Source organism: Scyliorhinus torazame, chromosome 9 (genome assembly GCF_047496885.1).
Source record: "Scyliorhinus torazame isolate Kashiwa2021f chromosome 9, sScyTor2.1, whole genome shotgun sequence".
Classification (NCBI taxonomy): Eukaryota; Metazoa; Chordata; class Chondrichthyes; order Carcharhiniformes; family Scyliorhinidae; genus Scyliorhinus; species Scyliorhinus torazame.
The window spans coordinates 134,750,985-134,778,459 of record NC_092715.1 but is presented as its reverse complement, the minus strand read 5'-3'; the positions used below and the strand labels follow the sequence as shown (position 1 = coordinate 134,778,459).

At 46.0% G+C, this 27,475-nt stretch overlaps 1 protein-coding gene across 1 annotated transcript in view; it reads right to left on the bottom strand.

Moving 5' to 3' along the window:
* The window catches only part of LOC140429486 (sorting nexin-24-like), a 304,721-nt gene that overhangs the window by 158,676 nt on the left and 118,570 nt on the right, over window positions 1-27,475 (bottom strand). The gene's annotated exons all lie outside the window — the stretch shown is intronic.

The window sequence follows — 27,475 nt, the reverse complement described above, 5'->3', positions numbered from 1 at the left end:
GACTGGTCGAGGGTGATGGAGGCGAGCTGCGGAAGTTGGTGGGAGGGCCGATCGGCGGCGGCGGAGGTATCGGCGGCCAGTGTACTGCCAGGCGAGCAGGGGTCCTGGGGTGCGTTCTCAGACAGCGCCGAAGATGGCGGCGCCCACGGGGCGCACATGGCGGCTGACATCCAAGATGGCGGCACCCACTGGTCGCACGTGGCGGGCGGCGGCAAAGATGGTGGCGCCCCTGGATCGCACATGCGGGGTGTTGCGGTAGCGATGCTGGGCCTAGAAACGGCAGCGACCGATCGGGCCTGGCAAACGGTGACAAAGTGGCCCTTCTTGCCACACCCGTTGCAGGTCACGCTCCGTGCTGGCCAGCATTGTCTGGGGTGCTTGTTCTGGCCACAAAAGTAGCATTTGGGGCCTCCGGAGTTAGCTGGCTGCCGCACGGCACAGGTGTGCGGTGCACCCGGGTCGGATGATGGTGGGGCCCATGATGCCCACGAGGGTGCCGCGCGGTCGGAGGTGTAGGACTCCAGGTTGCGGGAGGCCACTTCTAAGGAGTTCACGAGCTGTACTGTCTCTGTGAGGCCGAGTGTACCCCCTTCTAATAAGCGCTGGCGGACGTAGTTGGACTTAATGCCCGTGACATAGGCGTCCCTAATCAGCAGCCCAGTGTGTTGGACTGCCGACACCGCCTAGCAAATAGTTTCTGCCAAATATCCGCAAGGCACGCAGGAAATCGTCCTGAGACTCCCCCGGGAGTTGCCGTCTCGTGGCCAGGAGGTGTCTGGCGAACACCTGATTTACTGTCCTGATATACTGTCCTTTCAGTAGTTCTATCGCCTCCGTGTAGGTGGGAGCATCCCGAATGAGGAGGAAGACTTGTGGGCTCACACGTACGCAGAGCAGTTGGAGCTTCTGTGGGTCTGAGAAGACTTTGGTGGATGCTCCGAGATATCCTTCAAAGCAGGCTAGCCAGTGCTCGAAAGTCGCTGTGGCGTCGGCTGCGTGAGGGTTCAGCTCCAGGCGATCCGGCTTGAGTAAGACGTTCATCTTCAAAATTCTAGCACAATAAATTGATGTACCATCAATGACTACGCGACGAATAGTGAACTATTGTGGCTTTATTGTGCTAGATGTTAAGCCTCCTGCAGCTGGACCCAAGAATGGGGGCAGTGCAGGAGAGCGTACACTTTTAAACAGAGCCTGCTGGGTGGAGCCAGCAGGCTGGGATTTACTGTAATGACTGGAGTACAATGGCAGTGTACCATAATACACGTAGTGCATGATCAGTGGTTTACCACAGTGGTGGAAGCAGGGCGATAGTGACGTTTAAAGGGAGTCTTGACAAATAGATGAATAGGATGGGAATAGAGGGATACGGACCCCGGAAGAGTAGAAGATTTTAGTTTAGTCGGGCAGCATGGTCGGTGCAGGCTTGGGGGGGCCGAAGGGCCTGTTCCTGTGCTGCACTTTTCTTGTTGTTCTTGAAAACCCACCTATTTATCCAAGTTTTAGGTCACCTGCCTATATTTCCTTACAGAGCTCAGTGTCAACGTTTGTATTATTAATACTACTGTGCAAGTACCTTGGGATATTTTGTTTCATTAAATGATGCTATGTAAATACAAGTTGTTTGTTCCATTTCTATCTATTTGAATATACAGTGAGCTTTCAATGAGTCAAACTTGGATGACACGGAGTTCCATTTCAAAGTCATCAACCATTCCTGCCGCAGAACAGCAAAAGCCATAAACAATGCCCATGATTAGCCGAAAGCCCACAGATGGCCAATCCAGTCTAGCCAAACATTAGTTTAGCACCAACAAAAAGTTATGCTGAAATCCTTTGAAAACGACGTGCTTCCTGATGTGTTGGAAAATTCAACAGGCATTCTCAACAGTAAGGAAGATGATGAGAATGGTTGCCTACTTCAACATCGAGGAAGCTGTGCTTCAAGACAGCCTGCGCAGAAAATCTGACCTGGAGGATTCTGATGAATGCCTGCCTGCTTCACAGGCCGACGTCCCAAAGGCCTAAGAGTTGCTCTAAGACTTAACTCTGCAGCACAAAAACACCAAAAACATGTTTGACTGCACTGATGGTGTGGCAGATTGTATTGTGCACATCCAAAATCAGCACGTCTAAGCAGGAAAAGCTTACAGATTTCGTTCAGTGTTAAATGGCAGCTTTTTTCAAGGCCAACACATGATGCCTTTAAGATGCATCCCATCACTGTATTGGAATTGCGTTGTGTGTATAAACTGATGCGTAGCTAAATTGCACAAAAAAAATAAGAAGCACAATAAACAAATTACACTTTCGCTGAATAAATGGAATAAAGGTTTGTTTTACTCTTTTCACACACACACACTAGGCGGGATTCTCCAACCCCCCCCGCCGGAGAATCGTCGGGGGGCGCGCTTGAATCCCACCCTGCCGCTCCGACGCCGGCTGCTGAATTATCCGGCGCCAGTTTTCAGGCGGGGGCGGGGATCACGCCGTCGGAGGCCCTTGGCAGCAGCCCCCCGACAATTCTCCGGGCCCCGATGGGACGAGCACGGTCCATCACGGCGGGACCTGGCTGGAAGGCCGTCTACCGGAGTCCTTGGGGGGGGGGGCGCGGGAGGATCCGGCCCCGGGGGGTGAAGGGGGGGGGCCACGGCCGCCTGACCTGCGAACGGGTCCCACCGATCTGTGGGCGGGCCTGTGTTTTTGGGGCACTCTTTCCCTCCGCGCTGGCTTCTGTAGGGCTCTGCCATGGCCGGCGCGGAGAAGAAACCCCCTGCGCATGCGCAGGAAACACGGCGGCGGTTCTGCGCATGTGCCAACTCGCGCCGGCCCATCGGCGGCGGTTGGCGCGGCGACAACCCCTCCGCCGCCGGCCTAGCTCCAGGAAGTGCGGAGGATTCCGCAACTTCCAGGTGGTCCGGCGCCGGAGTGGTTCGCACCGCTCTTGGCGCCAGCGTCGGGCCATCCGGCCAGTTGTGGGAGAATCCCACCCACTCTCACATTAGGGTGGTGTTCAATGCATTGCAGCAAGGGCATAATATGTAACACTTCAAATAGATGGGTTTGTAGGCATATCAATTTATGTAGAGGTGCATTCACGTGGCAAATTGGACCCATGGCCATCATGAACCTCTGCTCAACACAAATCTCAAAGCAACTCCCGTGTCCACTTAGAGTTTACTGTAGTCTGCATCTATATGGTGATGAATAGGTAAAGGAAGCCAGTACTGAATAGCTTACTTATATCTCGGAAACATCAGCTACCTCAGCCTTCATCTCACCCTCCCACAGCATTTGGTACCAGTAAGCTACCTCCAGGTTCCAGCTCTCCATGCAATGCAAATTTCAACTTTTTCCATGGCTCCATCAATACCCAGCTCTGCTTACCCTTTCTGTCTTTGTCAAGCTTTAAAGATTCTTTCCAGTAACATGGGCCGGGATTCTCAGAGTCTCCGCGCCGAAATCGTGCTTGGTGCGCGGACGGAGAATGGGGTCTCAGACCCGTGGCGCCGGGACGCGATTCTCCACGGACTGGGGAATCGGCGTAGCCCCGCGCCGGTAGGCAGTTGACGAGGCAACGGTCAGGGGCCATTGAAAGAGGCCCCAACGGTGATTCTCCGTAATCGACTGGCCGAGTTCCGCCAGCCTAATTCCAACCTTGTTCCACCTGGCGGGAGCTTGGACTCACGATCGGGGGCTACCGATCTGCAGACGCACGCGATCCAGGGGCTATCTTCTTCCGTGCTGGCCCGCTGTGTGACTCCGCCATGTTGTTAGGGGGCCGGCGCGAAAACGGCTGTTGCGCACATGCACGGACCCGCGGCTGGAAGTGCAGGGCCCCGTATCGGCAGCAGGAGCTGTGCGGCGCACGCCGGGGCCCTGCTATCCCTCTTAAAACAGGAGAATCACTCCGGGAAAAAAGTCTGGAGTGATTCGTGCCCATTTTCTGGCGGGCGTGGGGACCTAGCCCCATTTTCAGAGAATCCCGGCCCTGGTCTTCCAATTAACGGAATTCAGAAACTTTGCTTCACTAATTCAAGCAAGCAATTGCTCGCTCATGGTCCTTTTGTTCAGACTACTGACTATTATGAATTTGAGGTTTAGTAAGATGATTACGTTCTGTCAGGTCTCTTTAATTCAAGGTAAAATGGAGGAATGAAGAGTCATGTGGTCTGCTTTGAATCCTGTTCAATGACAAATCTGGGTGGCTTCTTTGCCATGTGGACAGGGGTCCCAGGTTGAGATTCAGGGACCCAGGTTGAGATTTACTGGGAGCAAGATCCAAAATGTTCACAGCTGCAAACAAAGGAAGGAGCAGCTGGGCTAACTGCAGACAGGCTTTCGGTCTTCGTTTTTGTACAGTGAAAAGGCGAGCGAGCAAGCAAGAGAGCTCAAGAGTTGGGGAGACAAAAAGCTGAAGCAGAGTGAAGAAGGCAAGCTACCAGGCCGAACATGGGAAGGAGGCTGATTTGTGGTTGAAGAGACATCTCTTGGCAATCTAAAGCCCCTGGATAATTTTCCCTGGCAAAGCCAGAAGGAGAATACGCCAGAGTGATTCTTATTGCTGAGTAGTTGGTTTGGAAGTTCCCCAGAAACTGAGGAAAACGTCTTTTATCAGTCACTCAACATTATGGGCGCCATTTAACCACCGTGTTGTGCCCGGTGTGCATCTGAACGCACCAGGCAAATAGATGGAAACCTCCAGATCCCGCCCAAAAATGGTGAGTATATCATTAACCTTAATTTGCATTCATCTGAATCTCATTAGTGAGATTGAAGTTGAATGCAGCGGCCTCCCGGGAATTACCGTACTCCGCTGCGGGAAGTCACATGGGCATCATTTAATATTCCTTTTCCAAAACGCGAAGCTGCCGCAATCTGGGGAGGTGAGGAGATGAGTAGCCATTTCCATTTTCCAGCATGCAAAATGGCAACTGATCTGCTGGCCCAGTGCTCAAGGTGGAGAAGAGACCCCTCAGGGGCTTGGGGTGAGGGGCTTTGCTTGTGTGAAGCCTTCAAGTTATCTTTAAATATTGTGGAGACCCACAACAGGGGAAACCTCACCTGCAGCCTGCCTGTGGAAACATTCCCAGGACAGAGCCCTGCTGTGGCTTCAATGCTGAAAATTAATTTCACTCCCTTTACTGTGAGCTGTCTCTAGCTTCACAGCTGAAGGCTATTGCAAATGATAAACTACCCCTCGTTAGTTGTGAAAGCACTTCACAGCTGCAGGTTGTGTTTGCTGCTTGCTCCTGCTGATGGCTGCAGATGCCTGGAGGCTGCTGTAGCCGGAAAGAAGGCCAGTTTTTTCTAAAATATCTGGGTCCTGAAACACCATGCTCAGGGGGACGTAGGAGTCCAGAAAGCAATCCAGTTTGAAGCAAGAAGATGCTGCGCGACCTGGTGCGTGACATGGTTCCAGATGGGACACCTGCTAAAGCCATTGAAGAAATACTTTAGAAGATTGCTGATTGTAATGACCTCCAATTGGCATTATTGGTTGGCCAATTGGAGTATGAGCACCCTCAATGATAGCTCATTGAGGGGGCCCATATAAGCACCTGTATAGGCTTTGTGAGGCAGTCTTAAGTTGACTGGAATGCTAGCAGCACTGTTTGGAGCTGCTCTTGTATAGAAGTTATTGCAAATAAATACTGGTGTGGTGACGGAACCCCTGCCTCCTGTGGATTATTACACTGATGCTTTTATTGCTGACGTGGCGAGTGCTGCATGTAACTGGCACATCACCATGACTCAAAAGAAAAAAAAAATTTTTTTTAAGTGAGCGTGCAGAGCAAGGTTTGGCTCGCTGGATGGCACTCTGATAAGGCAGGACAGTAATGGTAAGGGTGGGGGGGGGCTTGTGGGATTTAAGGTCCCGGGGTGGAAGCCCTAACGGATTGTCGTTCCCTCTCCTTCTCCAATTTCTTATGGATACCAAAATGGTTGACACTGTCGATTCTGCAGTGGCTGCCCTCGCGTTATTGGTGACAGCCCAGGCAGCCAGACGCCGGAGAAGGCAGCAGCGACAATGCAGGTTCAAGGCAGCACCTAATGTGCAGGGGCACTCGCACACCCTGAAGACCTGGTCGCCTTTCAGGCTGAGGAGGAACCGAGAGGGGGAGGCCAACAACGACTGGTGTTGCTGTTCTTTTAATGAGTTGATAGACAGCATTTGCCGCTGAAGACTCCGTCGTCCTTGTGGACTTGGCACTCCATGGGGGACATCCGATCCCAGTGGCCGTGAAGGTCACCGCTGACCTCAACATTTATGCCACTGGTTCATTCCGGGTTTTGGTGTCACCGGCGTGGAGGCAGCCTGCTGCTTTCCGCACCCTAAGGCCTCTATAGAAAGCGTAACAAAATTGGGGCTTGTCTGGGATCCAAATCTGGAGGCTGGGAGAGAGAGAGAGAGAGAGAGAGAGAGAGAGTACAGAGGAATTTTCCAGAGTTCAAACAAACAAGACTACACTGTTACACTAAGTTTTTATATGAGTATAGCAAAAGTATCTGAAGTTAATGTGTCTGTCTATTGCAAAGTGTTTCTCAAAAGGGAGAACCTGTCCACAAATGACCTACAATAGTTAACAAGGATTAATTTGAAGGCAGTAGTAAAGAAGGAAATATATTTAAAAGTAGGTGCTAAAAAATTAGAGATTGTTGAGGTAATGGCTCAACAGCTGAAGGCAGAAGAAAATGGTAATCCAGATAGGACCAGGGTTGAGTTGGCTTGAATTCAGTTACAAATTAGACAGCTGGAATTGGGAAAAAAAACGCTTGAATTCCAAAGAGAGAGGTAAAGAAAGAAAATGGAAAGAAAGAGATGAAGGAGGTTTTTTTTAAAAAGAGGGAAATGCAAAAACTCAAACTTGAATTTCAAAGAGCAAAAAACACAGAAAAGCCTCATGTACCAAAATGAAACAGATAAACTGTAACGCGATTAATTGGAAAGGAAATTTGAAAGTGGCGGAGGAAAGATTGGATTATTCGTACAGGCAGCAGCTGGGAAATTTGATGAGTTTAACTCCTGGTTTTGACTTGATTTGGAAAGGAATATTAGCCTAGTGTCGCCCGGTCCAGTGAGGAAGGAGTTAAAATATATTTTGTGTAATTTAGAAAATTGCTACAAAGCTGAATATAGGAACAGGAGTAGACCATTCACCTCATTGAGCCTGTTCCACCATTTAATACAATCACGGCTGATCGGAAACTTCAATGCCGTTTACACCCTGTATCCAGCCTCCCTGAACAGGCGCCGGAATGTGGCGACTAGGAGCTTTTCACAGTAACTTCATTGAAGCCTACTTGTGACAATAAGTGATTTTCATTTCATTTCTCGTATCCCCATAACCTTTTACATTATTGTTAATCAAAGCTGAAGGAAAGCTTTTCAAAGAGTGTTTGTGGTAAATGTGTTCGAAGCACACACATCACTTCCGATATACAATCCAGACATGCGATACAGTGAAGATTGAGGCGCTCGATTAATATCAGTTAGGGCCAGAAGCTGACAGGAAAAAGTTTAGAAACTTAAGGGGAAAAAAACAATCAGACTTTTATGGAATTTACTAGGGAAAATGAAATGATATTTGATAGGCGGTACAGAGCTATGAAGATTGAGGTAGATTTGAAAAACATTACAAAGGTGATGTTAATGGAAGAATTAAAAAGAAATAGGGTCCTTTTATGGTCTTTTATGTTGAACCCTGAAAACGTTTCCAAGGTAAGAGCAACTGCCTCTCTAGTTCAGCTTGGGTTACCGGCACCTGATCTCAATCAAGAGGCTGACATTTCTGAGCAGTCCCAAAGAACGCTAAAATAGCAGTGACTACTCACTTCAGTCAAGGAAGAAAACGGCACCTAGTCAGGTGGACGCCACTTAAATGCAGTCATAACCATTAAAGCAAAATATTCTTTGTGGTGGAGAATTTGGAGGGGGCACTTAATTCCGACGAGCTGGCCTTTTAATGAGCATGCATGAAATGCAAATGCATGTAAAAGGGATTCTCGACACTGGGAGAGGCAAAGCTGGTCTCCAAAATCACTACCATCTTGCAAGCCTGAAGTTGGTGCATAGTTCAAAATCAAAACTGGGAAAGAGTCAGACAGGAGGGGTCTGAGTCAGTGTGGGAGTAGCCCAGGGCTGCAGTCACGGACCCTTTCAAGGGCATCCTCAAACTGTTTGGAGTCTCAACATTGAAATTGAGTCAGAGCTGAGAGAAAGATTTCGGCGTGAGAACAGCTGGTGAGTCAGTTTCAGCGGGAGCATTGCGGAAGTGGTTGCTTGGAGGTACGTCTGTCCTTTAAAAGCACTTGTCTTTGCAGGGGCAGGCCAGTCGATTTCGGCGTGAGAACAGCTGGTGAGTCAGTTTCAGCGGGAGCATTGCGGAAGTGGCTGCTGGGAGGTAAGTCAACCATTAAAAGCACTTGTCTTTGCAGGGGCAGGCCAGTCGATTTCGGCGTGAGAACAGCTGGTGAGTCAGTTTCAGCGGGAGCATTGCGGAAGTGGTTGCTGGGAGGTAAGTCTGTCCTTTAAAAGCACTTGTCTTTGCAGGGGCAGGCCAGTCGATTTCGGCGTGAGAACAGCTGGTGAGTCAGTTTCAGCGGGAGCATTGCGGAAGTGGCTGCTGGGAGGTAAGTCAACCTTTAAAAGCACTTGTCTTTGCAGGGGCAGGCCAGTCGATTTCGGCGTGAGAACAGCTGGTGAGTCAGTTTCAGCGGGAGCATTGCGGAAGTGGTTGCTGGGAGGTAAGTCTGTCCTTTAAAAGCACTTGTCTTTGCAGGGGCAGGCCAGTCAATTTCGGCGTGAGAACAGCTGGTGAGTCAGTTTCAGCGGGAGCATTGTGGAAGTGGTTGCTGGGAGGTAAATCTGTCCTTTAAAAGCACTTGTCTTTGCAGGGGCAGGCCAGTCGATTTCGGCATGAGAACAGCTGGTGAGTCAGTTTCAGCGGGAGCATTGTGGAAGTGGTTGCTGGGAGGTAAGTCTGTCCTTTAAAAGCACTTGTCTTTGCAGGGGCAGGCCAGTCGATTTCGGCATGAGAACAGCTGGTGAGTCAGTTTCAGCGGGAGCATTGTGGAAGTGGTTGCTGGGAGGTAAGTCTGTCCTTTAAAAGCACTTGTCTTTGCAGGGGCAGGCCAGTCGATTTCGGCGGGAGTGGAGCTGGCTGGTTAGTCAATTTCAGCAGGAGCTGAGAATTTTTCTTTTTTTCTTAAATTAGTTTTTTTAGGCGGGAACAGGAAGTCGACCCGCGGACGTCTGGGAAGACCCTCACCAATAAATTCTGGTGGAGAGGAAACCCGAGACACTACACGTGTAGTGTCTCCCACTCGCCCTCCTCCTCTAACCTAATAATAAAACCCATTGGTCTGAGGTAAGTACCATATTTTATTATATTATTATTTTTTATAAAAATTTAATTTAGTTGTTAGCCAGATCTTGGTAGAAAGTTAGAGGAATGGCAGGGAAGGGAGTGCAATGTTCTTCCTGCAGGATGTTTGAGGTGAGGGATGCAGTTAGTGTCCCTGCTGATTTTACCTGCAGGAAGTGCTGCCATCTCCAGCTCCTCCAAGACCGAGTTAGGGAACTGGAGCTGGAGTTGGAAGAACTTCGGATCATTCGGGAGGCAGAAGGGGTCATAGATAGCAGCTTCAGGGAATTAGTTACACCAAAGATTGGAGATAGGTGGGTAACTGTAAGAGGGATTGGGAAAAAGCAGTCAGTGCAGGGATCCCCTGCGGTCGTTCCCCTGAGAAACAAGTATACCGCTTTGGATACTTGTGGGGGGGACGACTTACCAGGGGTAAGCCATGGGGTACGGGCCTCTGGCACGGAGCCTGTCCCTGTTGCTCAGAAGGGAAGGGGGGAGAGGAGCAGAGCATTAGTAATTGGGGACTCTATAGTCAGGGGCACAGATAGGAGATTTTGTGGGAGCGTGAGAGACTCACGTTTGGTATGTTGCCTCCCAGGTGCAAGGGTACGTGATGTCTCGGATCGTGGTTTCCGGGTCCTTAGGGGGAGGGGGAGCAGCCCCAAGTCGTGGTCCACATTGGCACTAACGACATAGGTAGGAAAGGGGACAAGGATGTCAGGCAGGCTTTCAGGGAGCTAGGATGGAAGCTCAGAACTAGAACAAACAGAGTTGTTATCTCTGGGTTGTTGCCCGTGCCACGTGATAGTGAGATGAGGAATAGGGAGAGAGAACATTTAAACACGTGGCTACAGGGATGGTGCAGGCGGGAGGGATTCAGATTTCTGGATAACTGGGGCTCTTTCTGGGGAAGGTGGGACCTCTACAGACAGGATGGTCTACATCTGAACCTGAGGGGCACAAATATCCTGGGGGGGAGATTTGTTAGTGCTCTTTGGGGGGGTTTAAACTAATGCAGCAGGGGCATGGGAACCTGGATTGTAGTTTTAGGGTAAGGGAGAATGAGAGTATAGAGGTCAGGAGCACAGATTTGACGTCGCAGGAGGGGGCCAGTGTTCAGGTAGGTGGTTTGAAGTGTGTCTACTTCAATGCCAGGAGTATACGAAACAAGGTAGGGGAACTGGCAGCATGGGTTGGTACCTGGGACTTCGATGTTGTGGCCATTTCGGAGACATGGATAGTGCAGGGACAGGAATGGATGTTGCAGGTTCCGGGATTTAGGTGTTTTAGTAAGCTCAGAGAAGGAGGCAAAAGAGGGGGAGGTGTGGCGCTGCTAGTCAAGAGCAGTATTACGGTGGCGGAGAGGATGCTAGATGGGGACTCTTCTTCCGAGGTAGTATGGGCTGAAGTTAGAAACAGGAAAGGAGAGGTCACCCTGTTGGGAGTTTTTTTATAGGCCTCCTAATAGTTCTAGGGATGTAGAGGAAAGGATGGCGAAGATGATTCTGGATATGAGCGAAAGTAACAGGGTAGTTATTATGGGAGACTTTAACTTTCCAAATATTGACTGGAAAAGATATAGTTCGAGTACAATAGATGGGTCGTTTTTTGTACAGTGTGTGCAGGAGGGTTTCCTGAAACAATATGTTGACAGGCCAACAAGAGGCGAGGCCACGTTGGATTTGGTTTTGGGTAATGAACCAGGCCAGGTGTTGGATTTGGAGGTAGGAGAGCACTTTGGGGACAGTGACCACAATTCGGTGACGTTTACGTTAATGATGGAAAGGGATAAGTATACACCGCAGAGCAAGAGTTATAGCTGGGGGAAGGGCAATTATGATGCCATTAGACGTGACTTGGGGGGGATAAGGTGGAGAAGTAGGCTGCAAGTGTTGGGCACACTGGATAAGTGGGGCTTGTTCAAGGATCAGCTACTGCGTGTTCTTGATAAGTATGTACCGGTCAGACAGGGAGGAAGGCGTCGAGCGAGGGAACCGTGGTTTACCAAGGAAGTGGAATCTCTTGTTAAGAGGAAGAAGGAGGCCTATGTGAAGATGAAGTGTGAAGTTTCAGTTGGGGCGATGGATAGTTACAAGGTAGCGAGGAAGGATCTGACGAGCAAGGAGGGGACATGAGAAGTATTTGGCAGGAAGGATCAAGGAAAACCCAAAAGCTTTCTATAGGTATGTCAGGAATAAGCGAATGACTAGGGAAAGAGTAGGACCAGTCAAGGACAGGGATGGGAAATTGTGTATGGAGTCTGAAGAGATAGGCGAGATAATAAATGAATATTTTTCGTCAGTATTCACTCAGGAAAAAGATAATGTTGTGGAGGAGAATGCTGAGCCCCAGGCTAATAGAATAGATGGCATTGAGGTACGTAGGGAAGAGGTGTTGGCAATTCTGGACAGGCTGAAAATAGATAAGTCCCCGGGACCTGATGGGATTTATCCTAGGATTCTCTGGGAGGCCAGGGAAGAGATTGCTGGACCTTTGGCTTTGATTTTTATGTCATCATTGGCTACAGGAATAGTGCCAGAGGACAGCAAATGTGGTCCCTTTGTTCAAAAAGGGGAGCAGAGACAACCCCGGCAACTATAGACCGGTGAGCCTCACGTCTGTAGTGGGTAAAGTCTTGGAGGGGATTATAAGAGACAAGATTTATAATCATCTAGATAGGAATAATATGATCAGGGATAGTCAGCATGGCTTTGTGAAGGGTAGGACATGCCTCACAAACCTTATTGAGTTCTTTGAGAAGGTGACTGAACAGGTAGACGAGGGTAGAGCAGTTGATGTGGTGTATATGGATTTCAGCAAAGCGTTTGATAAGGTTCCCCACGGTAGGCTATTGCAAAAAATACGGCGGCTGGGGATTGAGGGTGATTTAGAGATGTGGATCAGAAATTGGCTAGCTGAAAGAAGACAGAGGGTGGTGGTCGATGGGAAATGTTCAGAATGGAGTACAGTCACAAGTGGAGTACCACAAGGATCTGTTCTGGGGCCGTTGCTGTTTGTCATTTTTATCAATGACCTAGAGGAAGGCGCAGAAGGGTGGGTGAGTAAATTTGCAGACGATACTAAAGTCGGTGGTGTTGTCGATAGTGTGGAAGGATGTAGCAGGTTACAGAGGGATATAGATAAGCTGCAGAGCTGGGCTGAGAGGTGGCAAATGGAGTTTAATGTAGAGAAGTGTGAGGTGATTCACTTTGGAAGGAATAACAGGAATGCGGAATATTTGGCTAATGGTAAAGTTCTTGAAAGTGTGGATGAGCAGAGGGATCTAGGTGTCCATGTACATAGATCCCTGAAAGTTGCCACCCAGGTTGATAGGGTTGTGAAGAAGGCCTATGGAGTGTTGGCCTTTATTGGTAGAGGGATTGAGTTCCGGAGTCGGGAGGTCACGTTGCAGCTGTACAGAACTCTGGTACGGCCGCATTTGGAGTATTGCGTACAGTTCTGGTCACCGCATTATAGGAAGGACGTGGAGGCTTTGGAGCGGGTGCAGAGGAGATTTACCAGGATGTTGCCTGGTATGGAGGGAAAATCTTATGAGGAAAGGCTGATGGACTTGAGGTTGTTTTCGTTGGAGAGAAGAAGGTTAAGAGGAGACTTAATAGAGGCATACAAAATGATCAGGGGGTTGGATAGGGTGGACAGTGAGAGCCTTCTCCCGCGGATGGATATGGCTGGCACGAGGGGACATAACTTTAAACTGAGGGGTAATAGATATAGGACAGAGGTCAGAGGTAGGTTCTTTACGCAAAGAGTAGTGAGGCCGTGGAATGCCCTACCTGCTACAGTAGTGAACTCGCCAACATTGAGGGCATTTAAAAGTTTATTGGATAAACATATGGATGATAATGGCATAGTGTAGGTTAGATGGCTTTTGTTTCGGTGCAACATCGTGGGCCGAAGGGCCTGTACTGCGCTGTATTGTTCTATGTTCTATTAAAGAGGAAGACCTCCTAGAGAAGGTGCAATTGGAGTCATGCCTTCTGTTAACATGCGACTGGAGGAGTCATTGGCTTCACAATACAGTAGCCCCATTTGAGCATTAACAGTGTTAAAATAAAGTCGCCATAGTCCCAGATGGCCATAGGCTGCTTTCCCCTTTGAGGGGAAGAGTTGACAGGTGGCGATTTAACCTGAGGATCACCATACCTCAGGTGAAGAGCAGGGTTTAGAATGTAGGCCTTCACGAATAACCTCAGCCAGTATGGGAATTGAACCCGCGTTGTAGGCCTTGCTCTGCATCACAAACCAGCTGTCCCAGTTACGATCCCAATTAATGTTGAAACTGGGCGGGAAGATCCCAAAATGGAACCTTGGCTCAAAAGACCGTAACCTTTATTTTTTTGTACATAAAATGTGGAGAACCCCTAATTAGTTTTAACAACAAGAAAGAAACAATTATTAGACATGAAAACTTGTGAGTATTACTCAATACTCCTTTAATTCCCCCTTAGCTTAACAATTACACATTGTTTTTAAATTAACACAAATTACAAAGTACATCTTAAGCTACAATAATCTCATTGACACACAAAATCCCTTTAAAGCCCCCAAGATAACTGTGGTCAAACACATGCACTCCGCTCTGACCTCATCAGCACTACACCAAGGCTGGTAATGGAGGGGTGTTGAATAATAGCAGCAGGCATCAAAGGAACCAAAAATGAAGCTTTCCACATGCTCTGCCAGGAAAGGTCCGGAATAGTACTCCTCTGTTGTGAGTAGCAAGTAAAGTAACAATTATTTGAGAGCAAGAGGCGTTTTGCAACACTACGTGCAAAACTCAGAAAGGAACAGGATGGGCTCAGGGTGACCTTGTTTGATAGAAAAAGTGAGGGAGTGCTAATACTTTGTGGTACATTTGTGCTACACAAGCCTTCCCATAGTAAAATGCCAGGAGTTTCCGGCACCACGGGACCATATGATGAAAGCACCGAGCGCTGGAGCTCACACACTGAAAGATTCAAATATTTTGTCCAGCCAAGCAAAGTTGTGATGGACATAGTAATCCTAACCTTCCTGAACATGATGTGGGGAGGTGGGGGGAATACACTTTCAACCTCTTGCAAACTCTGGTGCAACCAGCAAAATCAGGTTCAACTTATGGTGAGATTATGGCGATATTGGAGGACCATTTCCCACCTAAATCTTTCATCAATACCGAGAGGTTTAGGTTTCATAAACGTAACCAACAAGAAGATAAATCAATCACACAATTTGTAGCTACTTTGGAGAAATTAGCTGAATACTGTAAATTTTGAGGTGTCTTCCACAACACAATGAGAGGCAGGGTTAAGTGAAGCTATCCAGAAAGGGCTGTTAATACAAAGCAACTTAGGCCTAAAGAAGACTTTAGAAATCACACAATCTCTATGGAACTAGCAGCTAAGGAAGCCCAACAATTAAGTTTGAGCACTAAAGCCCATAAGATATCGGCTGAAACTTGTACACCAATAGAGGTTTGAAATTGACATTGATGTGCAAATCTTGGCACACAGCAACTGATTGCTGGAGTAATGGGGCTGGTTTAGCACAGTGGGCATAAAAAGCTGGCTTGTAATGCAGAACAAGGCAGCAGCACGGGTTCAATTCCCGTACCGGCCTCCCCGAATAGGCGCCAGAATGTGGCGACCTGGGGCTTTTCACAGTTACTTCATTGAAGCCTACCTGTGACAATAGTGATTATTATTATTTAATGATGCAAAATGCAAGAATCATGGTAAAAAGGGACACATCGAACGTGCATGTTTGGAGAAAGAAACAAGTTTCACCAAGAATTATAAAAATAACCAAATAGATCAAGTGAAAAATCTAATACAGGGAAAAGATTCCAGGAGATGCAATAAGGCCGAGAAAAAGGATCAGAGTCACAGTCAGATGACCGAACTGTCATTGAACATGCTGGCCATTACCGGCAAAACAAACTGTTACTGGGTCACTCCTTTACTGGATGGACAACCAGTGAAAATGGAAGTGGACACTGCTGCAGCCCTTTCATTGGTCCATAAACGGTTTACCAAGAGAAACTATGCCATATCACCTTAAAACATCAAAGATATCACTACAAACATACTGGGGTAGTGCCATTGAGGGGCCGTATTGATTTAAAAATGCAGCTAAACGGACAGACCGCAGATTTGTCCCTGCAGGTCATTAAAGGTGACTATCCAGCCCTAATGGGCAGAACCTGGCTGGAGAGAATCAAGCTAAACTGGGCAGAATTAATCTCATGTTAGAATCCAAAACTGAAGATTTTTTTTTTAAGTCTTAAGGAGAGCTGGGAAGCATGAAAGAGATCACAGTCAAGCTAAAGATTATGGACGAACGGCAAGCAAGATGCTTAAAGGCTAGGTCAGTGCCATACGCCATCAGGCCTAAGGTCGAGGCAGAATTAGAGAGACTGGTCAAGACGGGGGTCCTCAAACCTGTTAAAGGTGATTGGACCACCCCTAAAGTACCCATGATGAAGGAAAATAGCTTGGTACGAATATGTGGTAATTTAAAGTCACTATCAATCTGGTACTGTGTGCAGAGCAGTACCCCTGCCTTTAATTGATGATTAATTTGCTGGATTGGCTGGAGGCCAGCATTTCAGTAAAGTTGACTTTAGTTGAACATATCTACAGATAAATGTGGATACAGATTCACAATATTTGACAATCGTGTCACACAAAGGACTATTCAGATATAAAAGACTTCCATTTGGCATCACATTTGCATCTGCGTTATTTCAGCAACCAAGGATCAAATTCTCAGCAGACGAGAAGGGCTCCAGTGCTACTTAGACGATATCTTAGTTACGGGAAACAATTTTCTCAACATTTTGATGCCACACTCTAGAAACTAGAAGATTACGGACCATGAGTACCAAAGGATAAATGTGAATTCTTCAAAACTTCTATTGAATATCTGGGATGCAAAGGGACTGCATAAAGAACCTTCAAAAGTAAAAGCAATAACTGAGGCACCTACACCTCAAAACGTTAATCAACTTAGTTTGTTTTTGGGCTTATTATGGAATGTTTGTCCTTAAATCGAACAACTATTCTCAAGCCTTTACACAACTTATTGTGTCAAAACAGGATATGGAAGGATCAGTGCAAGAAGCCTTTGTACGGAAATTTACTTTGCTAACAGATCATCGACCATTGACAACTGTTTTGGGGCCACTTACGCGGTATTCCATTTTTAGCAGAGAGCTGGAAACGGAGATGGGCATTGCTGTTGTCAGCACTTACATACAAGATAAAATATTGTAAATCAAAACACCATGGAAACACTGATGGATTTTCTAGATGACCTTTACCTAACGTGCAGTTAATGAATAGTTCAAGTAGTAATATTTTCTATTTCTAAGAAGTCGTTAACACTCCTGTAGCCACAGGACAAGTTTAGAAGTATACCAGAAATAGCCCACTACTGTCAGAAGCTATGGATATGGCACTTTGTGGCAAGACCATAGGAGCAAACCCGGAGTATAAGCCACATGTTACCCAAAGACTCGAACTATCTGTAGTCTGGCTGTCTCCTCTGGGGAATGAGGGTCATCATTCCGCCATTGTTAAGGGACACGTGTCCTAAACCAACTTCTTGAAGGTCATAGTAGGAATGAAGGAGATAGTCAGAAGCTATTTTTGGTGGCCAGGGCTTGATCCTTGCAAAATCAGGGAGAGGCGAGCAGGTGTTCGGCTTGTGCGCAGGTTTGAAACCACCAGCGCCATTACATCCATGGGAATGGCCAGAATGGCCATGGCAAGGGTTCATATAGATTATGCCGGACCATTCAAAAGACAAATGTTTTTCATTGTGGTAGACACACACACACACTTGAAATGGCCTGAAGTCACCATTATGCCCTTAGAGAACAATAGAACGACTGAGCGAGATTTTTACAAGATTTGATTACCCTGAACAACTGATTAGTGACAATGGGCTATAGTTCATCTTGCAAGAGTTCATAAATTAACAAAAGAATGGAATCCAACACATCTGACCCGCTCCTCATCATCCTGCCATAAATGGATTGGATGAAAGGTTTGTTCACATAATGAAGCATTCATCAAAAGTAACTTGTGAACAAGGATTATTTTCAAATGACTAAGTCAATTCCTAATGACAAGCAGAAATAAAACATATTCGACAACCCAAGTTCTCCGTTATGCACATTGCTTGATTTACTGAAGCCGCCCAAGACAAGAGGAATTGCTGAGAGTAAATGGCAGAATCAGGTTGTACATCATGAGAACAGGGCTAAATGCCATGCTTTTCAGAAAGATCAGAAAGTATTAACAAGAACTAAACCACCAGTGAATGTCATGCCTGCCATTGTATTAGCATAGGCAACCCGGTCTCCTACACCATTCAAACTCAGGCTGATGTAGTCTGGAGAAGACACATTGATCAACTTTTAGCAGCTAGAACTAGTTTGTCAAGAGACCGAGTCAACAACAAACTGTGCCAAATGACCTGTACATACTGGAGAAGCTGACAATACCGGAGACAGCTGTGGAAGATAGTACCTCAGTTGAGGATATTTCAACACAGAGTTAACCTCCAAACTTATGCTGAGTCCAGTTAAGACGATGTCCATGGGAGGTTACAGTCAACACGAAAAAGCAGACACCCGAGATTCACAAATAACCACACAGGAATCAATGACCTCCTAAATGTCTAACTTATTAACCATTGTGTTTATATATTGTTCATATTGTAAATTTTGATTGTTAATGTTATACTGTGTTTCATTGCAGGAGCCTCTGATGTAAAAGGGGAGGAAAGTGGTGCGTATTCATGTTTGTTCCTAATTGGAACAAGGTCACTTATAGTTCAATCACGTGATGTACGGATGATGTCTGCAGCAGTTTGGGCAGGCTAACAGTCAGTCTATTCCAGCAGTGTGTGAGAAAACGCCTTTCCAATAAAGATCTTGTTTGTTTGCACCTTTGTGGTCTGTATATCCTTTAAAAATACCACCGTTTCCTTTGTCTTAACTGCTTTTACACAAACTCGGAGATCCAGTCACCAGTTTCCATAGTTATTTCAACTCACATTCCATCGGCTGTAGTAAAATCTCACAACCCTGAAAAGCATTTCAGATATCTTTCTGACATCTCAGCCTTCTTCTCATCTCGGTCTGTCTTTGCTGAATAGTGCTCAGTTATAGTACCTTTAACCTCTGACTTCTTGGAAACCTCTCTTCATTGCTCTTGTTTCCTTAATTTATCTGCTCTTCAGATCTTTGTATTTGTTTCCTTAGTCATTACTCATGATATGATTTTTCTTCTAACAGAGCTGAGTGAGATGTTCCCTCTTTAGCCTTCTAAACCAACTGCTGCTAGCAGAGCTGCGAGAGCTGCCATCTCTCTCACACCCCATCTCCAACTGCAGTCAAATTAGTTAAACTAAAACTTAAAAGCTTATCTACCTTACAAGGCCCCAGTTACTAAGCAATGCCCACATACCTCTGCTGGGCTACTTGTTCTTCATACTGTATCCCTCTCTAAGCACAATAGAAAAACAGTTGAAACTTAATCAACCACCACACATAGGCCAGGATGAATCTACCCTTCCAGGCACATAAACATTAAACACACTTAAAACTATACCTTATTTCTAATGTATATCAATACAAATATATTTATGCAGATGTCTTTACATAGGTGCTACATCCACTTTACACAAACTAGTCACAAACATCTAACCACATAAACTCATACAAGTACAGTTTTCTTAGCTCATAATTACACACCATATTATAGAATTACAATGATTTAACCAAAACAAAGACAATAGCATTATCAGACTCTAACTTGTTAACTTTAGTTTGCTTCTGATTTCCAGTTTACAACTCAGAAAAGAATGTTTCATTTAAGTCCTCAGTGCAATTGCCCTTTACATCACTTGTAGGCATAGTTCCATGCTCAAACTCACTTTCCAAATTCACCCGTGGTAAATTCGCATTTCGATTTAAGTCAAAATCTCCTTTAGCTGTTTCAAGGATGTGAAGATGCTTTATATGTTCATTTAAAATAGTATTGTACGCTTGCTTTGTTTGTTCTTTAATTTTGTGATCTTGTTGTTTTTCCCAATCCAATTTCAAATAAGTTATTATCAATTCTGTTTGCGCCGTGTCAATGACTTCCTTTCTCTGAGGTTTTATAGTTGGTTCTAATCTTTTAACTTTTTTTGCACAAGTTCTGAACTATCTCAGTCCAGTTCTCAGTAGAGTTTGAATGACCTTTGGCATATTGTTCACTTGCCTTTCTTCCAACTACTCCATCTTCTGTAGCATCACTGACAAGCATTTTTAAATTAGTGTCTCTGGTCATTTACTCAGAAATATCAATTTGCAATTTCAGCACATTTGGTTGACAATTCATACGTGTCAATTTTGCAAGTACTTCAGTTTTTTTCTTATTGTCCATTACTGACTTTGATACATCTGTACTATTACTTGGATCCGTTCTTTGCTCAACTGTATCAGTATTCAACAATGAGTTTTTACCACAGGAACAACATTAGAATTGCGACACTTCATGCCATCCATGAGGCGGCATGGTGGCACAGTGGTTAGCACTGCTGCCTCACAGCGCCAGAGACCCAGGTTCAATTCCGGCCTCGGGAGACTGTCTGGGCGGAGTTTGCACTTTCTCCCCGTGTCTGCGTGGGTTTTCTCCGAGTACTCCGGTTTCCTTCCATAGTCCAGACGTGCAGGTTAGTTGGACTGGCATGTATCCAAAAGGTTTGTTGGGTTTACTGGATTTAATGGGACAAGGTGGAGGCATGGGCTTATGTAGGGTGCTCTTTCCAAGGGCCGGTGCAGACTCGATGGGCAGAATGACCTCCTTCTGCACTGTAAATTCTATGATTCTATGAACCATCTTCTTCTTAATTTCCTCCATTTTACTTTGAAGTTCAAAAATCCCACTGTTCTTCTCACTCCGAAGTTCTAACAGTTCGTTAGCATTGTTCTTTAATTCTGTATTCAACCAATTATTATGCTATACCAGAACCTCCTTTTCATGTTCAAAGCATTTTCCACGATACTTCTTAAATACTTGATGCTTGAAGCTCACAAAGTTTTAACTGAAGATCAACCTTTACCAAGTTTGCTTTTTCAAGTTTATCTTTTAGGCAGTTCAAATCCTCTCTGATTCTCAGTTGTTTTCATCAGATACCTTTCATACTTGAACATTGATTTTCTGTGTTAATCAGGTTTTCCTTCAATTGCTTGTTATCTGCAAGAAGTGTCTCATTTGTCTGCCCAGTAGTTTTCAAAAGTTTAAGATCATCATGATCAACTGCCTGTTGCAATACAGTTGTCATCACATCACTGTCTGCAGACACAAAATCATTATCCAAGATGAAATCTATTCCTTCAATAGGTAATTTAGGAATAACCCCCACTGTAACAATTCCATTTACAAAATTACTTCTTAAATTAACTTTACACAAAGAAACAGGTTCATCCCTTCCATTAATACCTTCTACCAATATTTTTTCCTTCATAAAACTTCCTGGTACACAAACTGTTTCATCAGCTTCCATCAATGATTGATTGCTCCTGTATCTCTCAAAACTTAATGTGTTTACATATTTTGTTGGACAAGGGAAAACTTCTCCCTTTGAAACAAAACACCCAGACCTCCAATAGCCTGACTCCCTTCACATGTACTCAAATAATTATCTGAACTGTCTTGAGATCTATCCCCTTTTCTCCTCGATTCTGAAAGAGCTTGGCGGGATTCTCCAATCCCACGGCAGAGTGTCCACGCTGTCGTAAACAGCGTTGCATTTTACGACGGCGTGAACGGGCTGCTCCCCCGACTAATTCTGGCCCCTCCAGGGGGCCAGCATGGCGCTGGAGCGGTTCGCATCGCTACAGCTGCCGATCCCGGCGCGAATTGTGTGCCGCGGGATCCGCGCATTCGCAGTTGTGCCAGCGCCAATGAGGACATGCGCAGTGGCACCGGCGCCAACGTGTGCATGCGCAGCAGCCTCCTTCAACGCGCCGGCCCCGACACAACATGGCGTAGGACTACAGGGGCCGGTATGTAGGAAAGGAGGCCCCCAGCCACAGAGTCGGGCCCGCCGATCGGTGGGCCCCGATCGCGGGTCAGGCCACATCGGACCCCCCCTTCCACCCCCACCCGACCCTTACATGCCGAGGTCCCGCCGGCCCAGAGCAGGTTAGAACGGCGCCAGGAGGACTCGGCTCTTTTCTTACGGCCGCTTGGGCCATCCGGGCCGGAGAACGGTGGCCGACCAGGTAGAGCGGCCCGCGACCGGCGCCGCACCAACCACGCCGGCGCCAATTCTCCGCTCTGTGGCGATTCTCCAGGGGCGGCGTGGCGCGATTCGCGCGGCCCGCCGGTGATTCTCCGACCCGGCGAGGGGTCGGCGAATCCCGCCCCTTGTTTCACCTGTACCACTGCTGCATTTTCAGATGCTTCCTTCCCTACTACTGCAACTTCCCTCCATTTAATTTCCAACAATTTGCCCTAATATATCCCACTTTGTTACATTCATGATTATGGGATGTGGACTTTCTGGCTCGGCCAACACTTGTTGCCAATTGCAAATTGCCCTCGACAAGATGGTGTTGAGCTGCCTTCTTGAAACGCTGCAGCCCACGTGGCGCAGGTACAGTCATACTGCTGTTAGGGAGGTAGTTCCAGGATTTTGACCCGGCATCAGTGAAGGAACAGCGATATATTTCTAAGACATGGATGGCGAGCGGCTTGGAGGGGAGTGATTTGGAGGGAAGCCTCGAGGTGGTGGGGTTTCCAGGTATCTGCTGCTCTTGTCCTTCCAGATGGTGGTGGCCATGGGTTTGGAAGGTGCTGCCTAAAGAACCTTGGTGAGCTTCTGCAGTACATCTTGTAGATGGTACACACTGCTGCTGCAGTCCATCGGCCGTTGAAAGGGGCTGCTTTTTCCTGGATGGTGTTGAGCTTCGAGTGTTGTTGGAGCTGCACTCGTCCAGGCAAGTGAAGACTATTCCATCACACTCCTGACTTGTGCCTTTAGATGGTGCACAGGCTTTGAAAGGGAGTCAGGAGGAGAATTAACTCACCACAGAATTCCTTGCCTCTGACCTGCTCTTGAAGACAGAGTATTTATATGGTGTCATGTGAGAGTACCATTAAGAAATGGGTGTTTAAGAAATGTACCTTTAAGAAATGGGTGTTTATCAGTGATGTCAGAGTGTTTGTGGAACTGGGCTGTCTGTCAGCTTTTTACTTTTGTTTTAAGCTGTTTGCTGCAGGGCATGTTTTAGTTTCGTTTTCAGAGCTGGACAGCTGCAGTCACAGCCAGAAGGAGTATTAGTCTCTCTCTCTCTGTAATCTAAAAACTGTAAATCGATCCTTTGGTGATTTAAAACTAATAACTGCTCTCAGTAGTGACTTTCACCTTATATGCTCTGTTAAAAGTTATTTTTTAAGTCTTATGGATGTTAAAAGGACAGCTCAAGGATTACTTAGTGTTGTATTCTTTCGGGGTTGTATTTGAATTAATGATTGCTAAGATGTTCACTGTATGTTTTTAAAAGGTCAACTTGAGTTCATAGACTAAACATTGTTTTGCTTTAAAAAATACTCTTGCATTTCTGCTGTACCACACCTGTAGAGTGGGCTGTGGGCTTCCCATACCACAATCTATTAAAAGATGTGGGCCAGGTGAACTCTGATACACTTTGGGGTTCTCTAAACCCTGGTCCATAACAATGGCTCATCCTGTACAATTTCTGCTCAATGGAACCCCCAGGGTGTTGATAATGGAGGATTCAAGGGATGATGGTTTGATTGGTGATGGCACTTGTGTGGCACGAATGGAAACATCTAAACCTCCGAATGTCACTTCCACCCTCAGCACCTTCATTTTGTGAGATGAAATTTCCTGACCATTCCCATCAGTTCCACCTCTTTCTTGACTATTTGTTTTCTCTTCTCCTTCCCATCTTCTATCCTTCTTATGTTTAAAAAGATGACAGAAAAAGGTGTTGCTCTATGGCCCAGTTCGAAATCATCTGCTAACTCTGCTGCCTGTCTAGTAGTTTTAACGTTTTGTTCCCAACATGCGTTCTAATAACCAAAAATTTATGAATCTTTAAATTATTTTAAAGGAATCACATCTCTGAGGGCTTCATATGTTTTCTCTATCTTTAACAACCGTTTCCAACCATCAAAATTATTTTGCTTTACCTTCTCAAATTCAGTAGGAGTTTGGCCGGGCTGTTTTCTTACGTTTCAAATTTTTGCCTGTACGCCTCAGTACCCAACTTGTATTCACTAAGAAAAGCTTTCTTTATTACATCATAATCTGGAGATACATCTTCTGACAATGATGCATAGACCTCATCTGGTCTGCCCACCAGTCTAATTGGTAAAAATAGTATCCAAATTTATTTTGGCCATTTGATCTGACTAGCTATCTTTACAAAAGAAATAAAGAATGCTTCCACATCCTTTTCCTCAAATTTTAGAGAGCTTGTATAAATTTTAATATTTCCCCACTAGGTTCATGTCTATAACTACTTCCTTCCACACCTTGCTTTTGTGTCTCTTGCTTTAACTTGCAGCATGTTAAGCGGAAATATTCTTCTTCTCCTTTCTGTTATTGCGAACTTCTCCATTTGCCATTCCCTTTAAAAATCTGACTCTTTCCCCTCTTTCTGCATCTCTAATTTCTTCATTTCTATTTCTTTCTCTTTTTCCTTCATTTTTAATTCTTTCTTTTGTAATTGAATTTTGGCTAATTCAATTTCCTCACCTCTTGGAAAACTTCCTGGGTGGGATTCTCCGACCCCCTGCCGGGTCGGAGAATCGCCGGGGGCTGGCGTGAATCCCGCCCCCGCCGGTTGCCGAATTCTCCGGCACCGGATATTCGGCGAGGGCGGGAATCGCGCCGCGCCGGTCGGCGGACCCCCCCCCCCCCAGCGATTCTCCGGCCCGCGATGGGCCGAAGTCCCGCTGCTGAAATGCCTGTCCCATAGCGAGAATCAAACCATCTCTCTTCCCTGCAGGACAAGGCGGCGCGGGCGGACACCAGGGTCCTGGGCCGATCTGGCCCTGGGGGGTGCCCCCACGGTGGCCTGGCCCGCGATCGGGGCCCACTAATCCGCGGGCGGGCCTGTGCCGTGGGGGCACTCTTTTCCCTCCGCCTCGGCCACAGTCTTCACCATGGCCGACGCGCAAGAGACCCCCCGCGCATGCGCGGGGATGACGTCAGCAGCCGCTGCCGCTCCCGCGCATGCGCAGACTTCCGCCGACCGGCAGAGTCCTTTCCACCCCGGCTGGCGTGGCGCCAAAGGCCTTTCCCGCCGTTCGACAGCGCGCCAACCACTCCGGCACGGGCCTAGTCCCTCAAGGTGAGGGCTTGGCCCCTAAAGGTGCGGAGAAATCCGCACCTTTGGGGCGACCCGACACCGGAGTGGTTCACGCCACTCCATCCCGCCGGGACCCCCTGCCCCGCCAGGTAGGGGAGAATTCCGGCCCTTATTTTTAATGTTTTGCGATGCTGATAGAAATTGACTTTTCTAATCAGCTACAACCATGAGAGTAAGGGGAGATGACAGAGGTTTAATTGAGAACTCATTAAGAATAATTAACTATAATCATATTAGGCATTACTTCAGTGCAACAAATAGCTGGGAACCCACTAAGGGTTAATCCAGATAACACTCTCTAATTTCTTTCTCAGGTCTCACATTTTGCAAGCCGCTTGAAACTGCGAGGTCATGGACGTCAACTGGCTAAAAGGCCCCATTGTGTGTTTAAAAACTGGGCGGGTGTCCAGTACGAGTAGATCCGTTTCTATGGAAACAACCAGTTTAGAAATATAATTTCTCAGCAAAAACTGTGTTTTTCTAATTAATGATAGATGCAGGTGAATGGAAAAGTCGCACCAAGATATTTAAATACATATATCTCTTAAAATTGATAGACTGACAGTTTGGCCGAATGGAGTGAATTATAAATTAGTTAAACCCAATCAGAAGTAAAAAGGCCAAACCTTACGGTAATAATTTCCTTAAGAATCACTTACTGGGATGGAAAAACTCATTCCGGAATCACTATTTTTCTGAAACCTATGTCTTTGCTGCTTGCTTTTGTTAATCGCCATCTTTCTTTTGTTTAAATCACTTAATTATGTTATTCTGTGTATTATGATTTAAAGAATTACCACGATCTGTATTTTAAAACTCAACTACTGTATTTGCTGAAGACAATCAATCTGACTAGCTTGCTAAAGGGCTAGTCGAAACTTTCTATTTGTTGTATTGAAAATAAGTTTAGAATAAGAACTTAGAACATACAGTGCAGAAGGAGGCCATTCGGCCCATCGAGCCCTCACTTCCACCCTATCCCCGTAACCCAACAACCCCTCCTAACCTTTCTGGTCACGAAGGGCAATTTAACATGGCCAATCCACCTTACCTGCACATCTTTGGACTATGGGAGGAAACCGGAGCACCCGGAGGAGACCCACGCAGACACGGAGAGAACGTGCAGACTCCGCACAGACAGTGACCCAGCAGGGAATCGAACCTGGGACCCTGGCGCTGTGAAGCCACAGTGCTATCCACTTGTGCTACTGTGCTGCCCAAAGTGGGCACAGCTGACAAACAAAGTTCCAGTGGACTTTGCCAAAAAGCACAGACTTGACCTCTGTTATTTGGGAATTGAGAAGGGATAACGGATATCCAGGGTTCCGAATAGACACAGAGATCCTTCAGATGCTTTCAATAATGTCAGCTTTCCTAAGCCCTGCAGGTAATCCCAACTCCAGCCTATCTACCAATTCAGTTAACTGACTCTTGGTTACTTTCTGTAAACCAATCAAAGTTACATCTTCCATTTTTAAGAAAGTCTTAGCAATTTCCAATACCATTTTAGATTCTAACCTGTGAAATATACCTCATAGTAATAAATTCAATTTGTCTAGTAGCTCAGACACCCATTTACTCTTTGTTAAGGATTCATAGATTTCATCTTTAGCAATAAATCTCAGAACAAGTTTTTACTATTCAGGATCCAGTACCTTGCTTTCCACGTTTCAAAATATCCCAACAACTTACTGCCATTCAGAATCCAAACCCCTTCCTCCACGTTTTGAAATCCCTCAAGAGATTTTGTTACGATTCCAGTTGATGTAATAACTGAAGATCCCAGAATGGAACCCTGACTCAAAAGACCTATTATTTTTTATAAAATGTGGAGAAACAGTCACAGGATCTCTAATTAGTTTTAACAAGAAAAAAAAAGTTATTAAACGTGAAAAGTTGGATTATTATACAAACTCCTTTACTACCCCCTTTGCTTAAGAACTACACACAGATTTTAGGCTTAACGCGTATTACAAAGTACATCTTAATCTACAATGATCTCAATAAACAGAACATCCCTTTTAAGTACACAAGATGACTGTGGTCAAATACTTCCAACCGCTCTGATTCCAAATTAGTGTCAATGGATATTTCCTCAAAATCCCCCTAGCTGAGTTTCCAAACACCACTACCAAAATCATGCTTAAAATCTCTCTCACAAGTATGCTTTCCCTCCAAAATCCTGTCAGGTTTTACAAATGACTCTTTTAAATAAATCATCCACTCCACTTTCAACAGCAATTCCAGTATGGGATTTTACACCAACCCTCTTAGGTTTCCTTTGTCTTGAATGCTGTGCAAACTACTCACCTTGCTTTATCTTTTAATTCCAAGACTGTATTAAAATGACATCAGATGTTTGTTTACCTTTAAAGGCCGCTGTCGCACTTTAAATCTGGTTACTGCAATTATCTCTTTAACTCAGAACACTTATTTGAATTCTTCTGAACCAAACCTTGGTCTCGGTTCACTTAACTCTAGACCTCTCAGATACATCATTTCTCCAATTTCCTTAACTAGATTGACTTTAGATTTTAATGTTTTTATTGAGGATTTTTGTAATATACAGAATACAGGCAAGCATGGACATATATCGAAAACAAAACAGAAATAAAGAGAAATATATGTACAACAGTCATCTTGGCAGCACGGTAGCATTGTGGATAGCACAACTGCTTCACAGCTCCAGGGTCCCAGGTTCGAT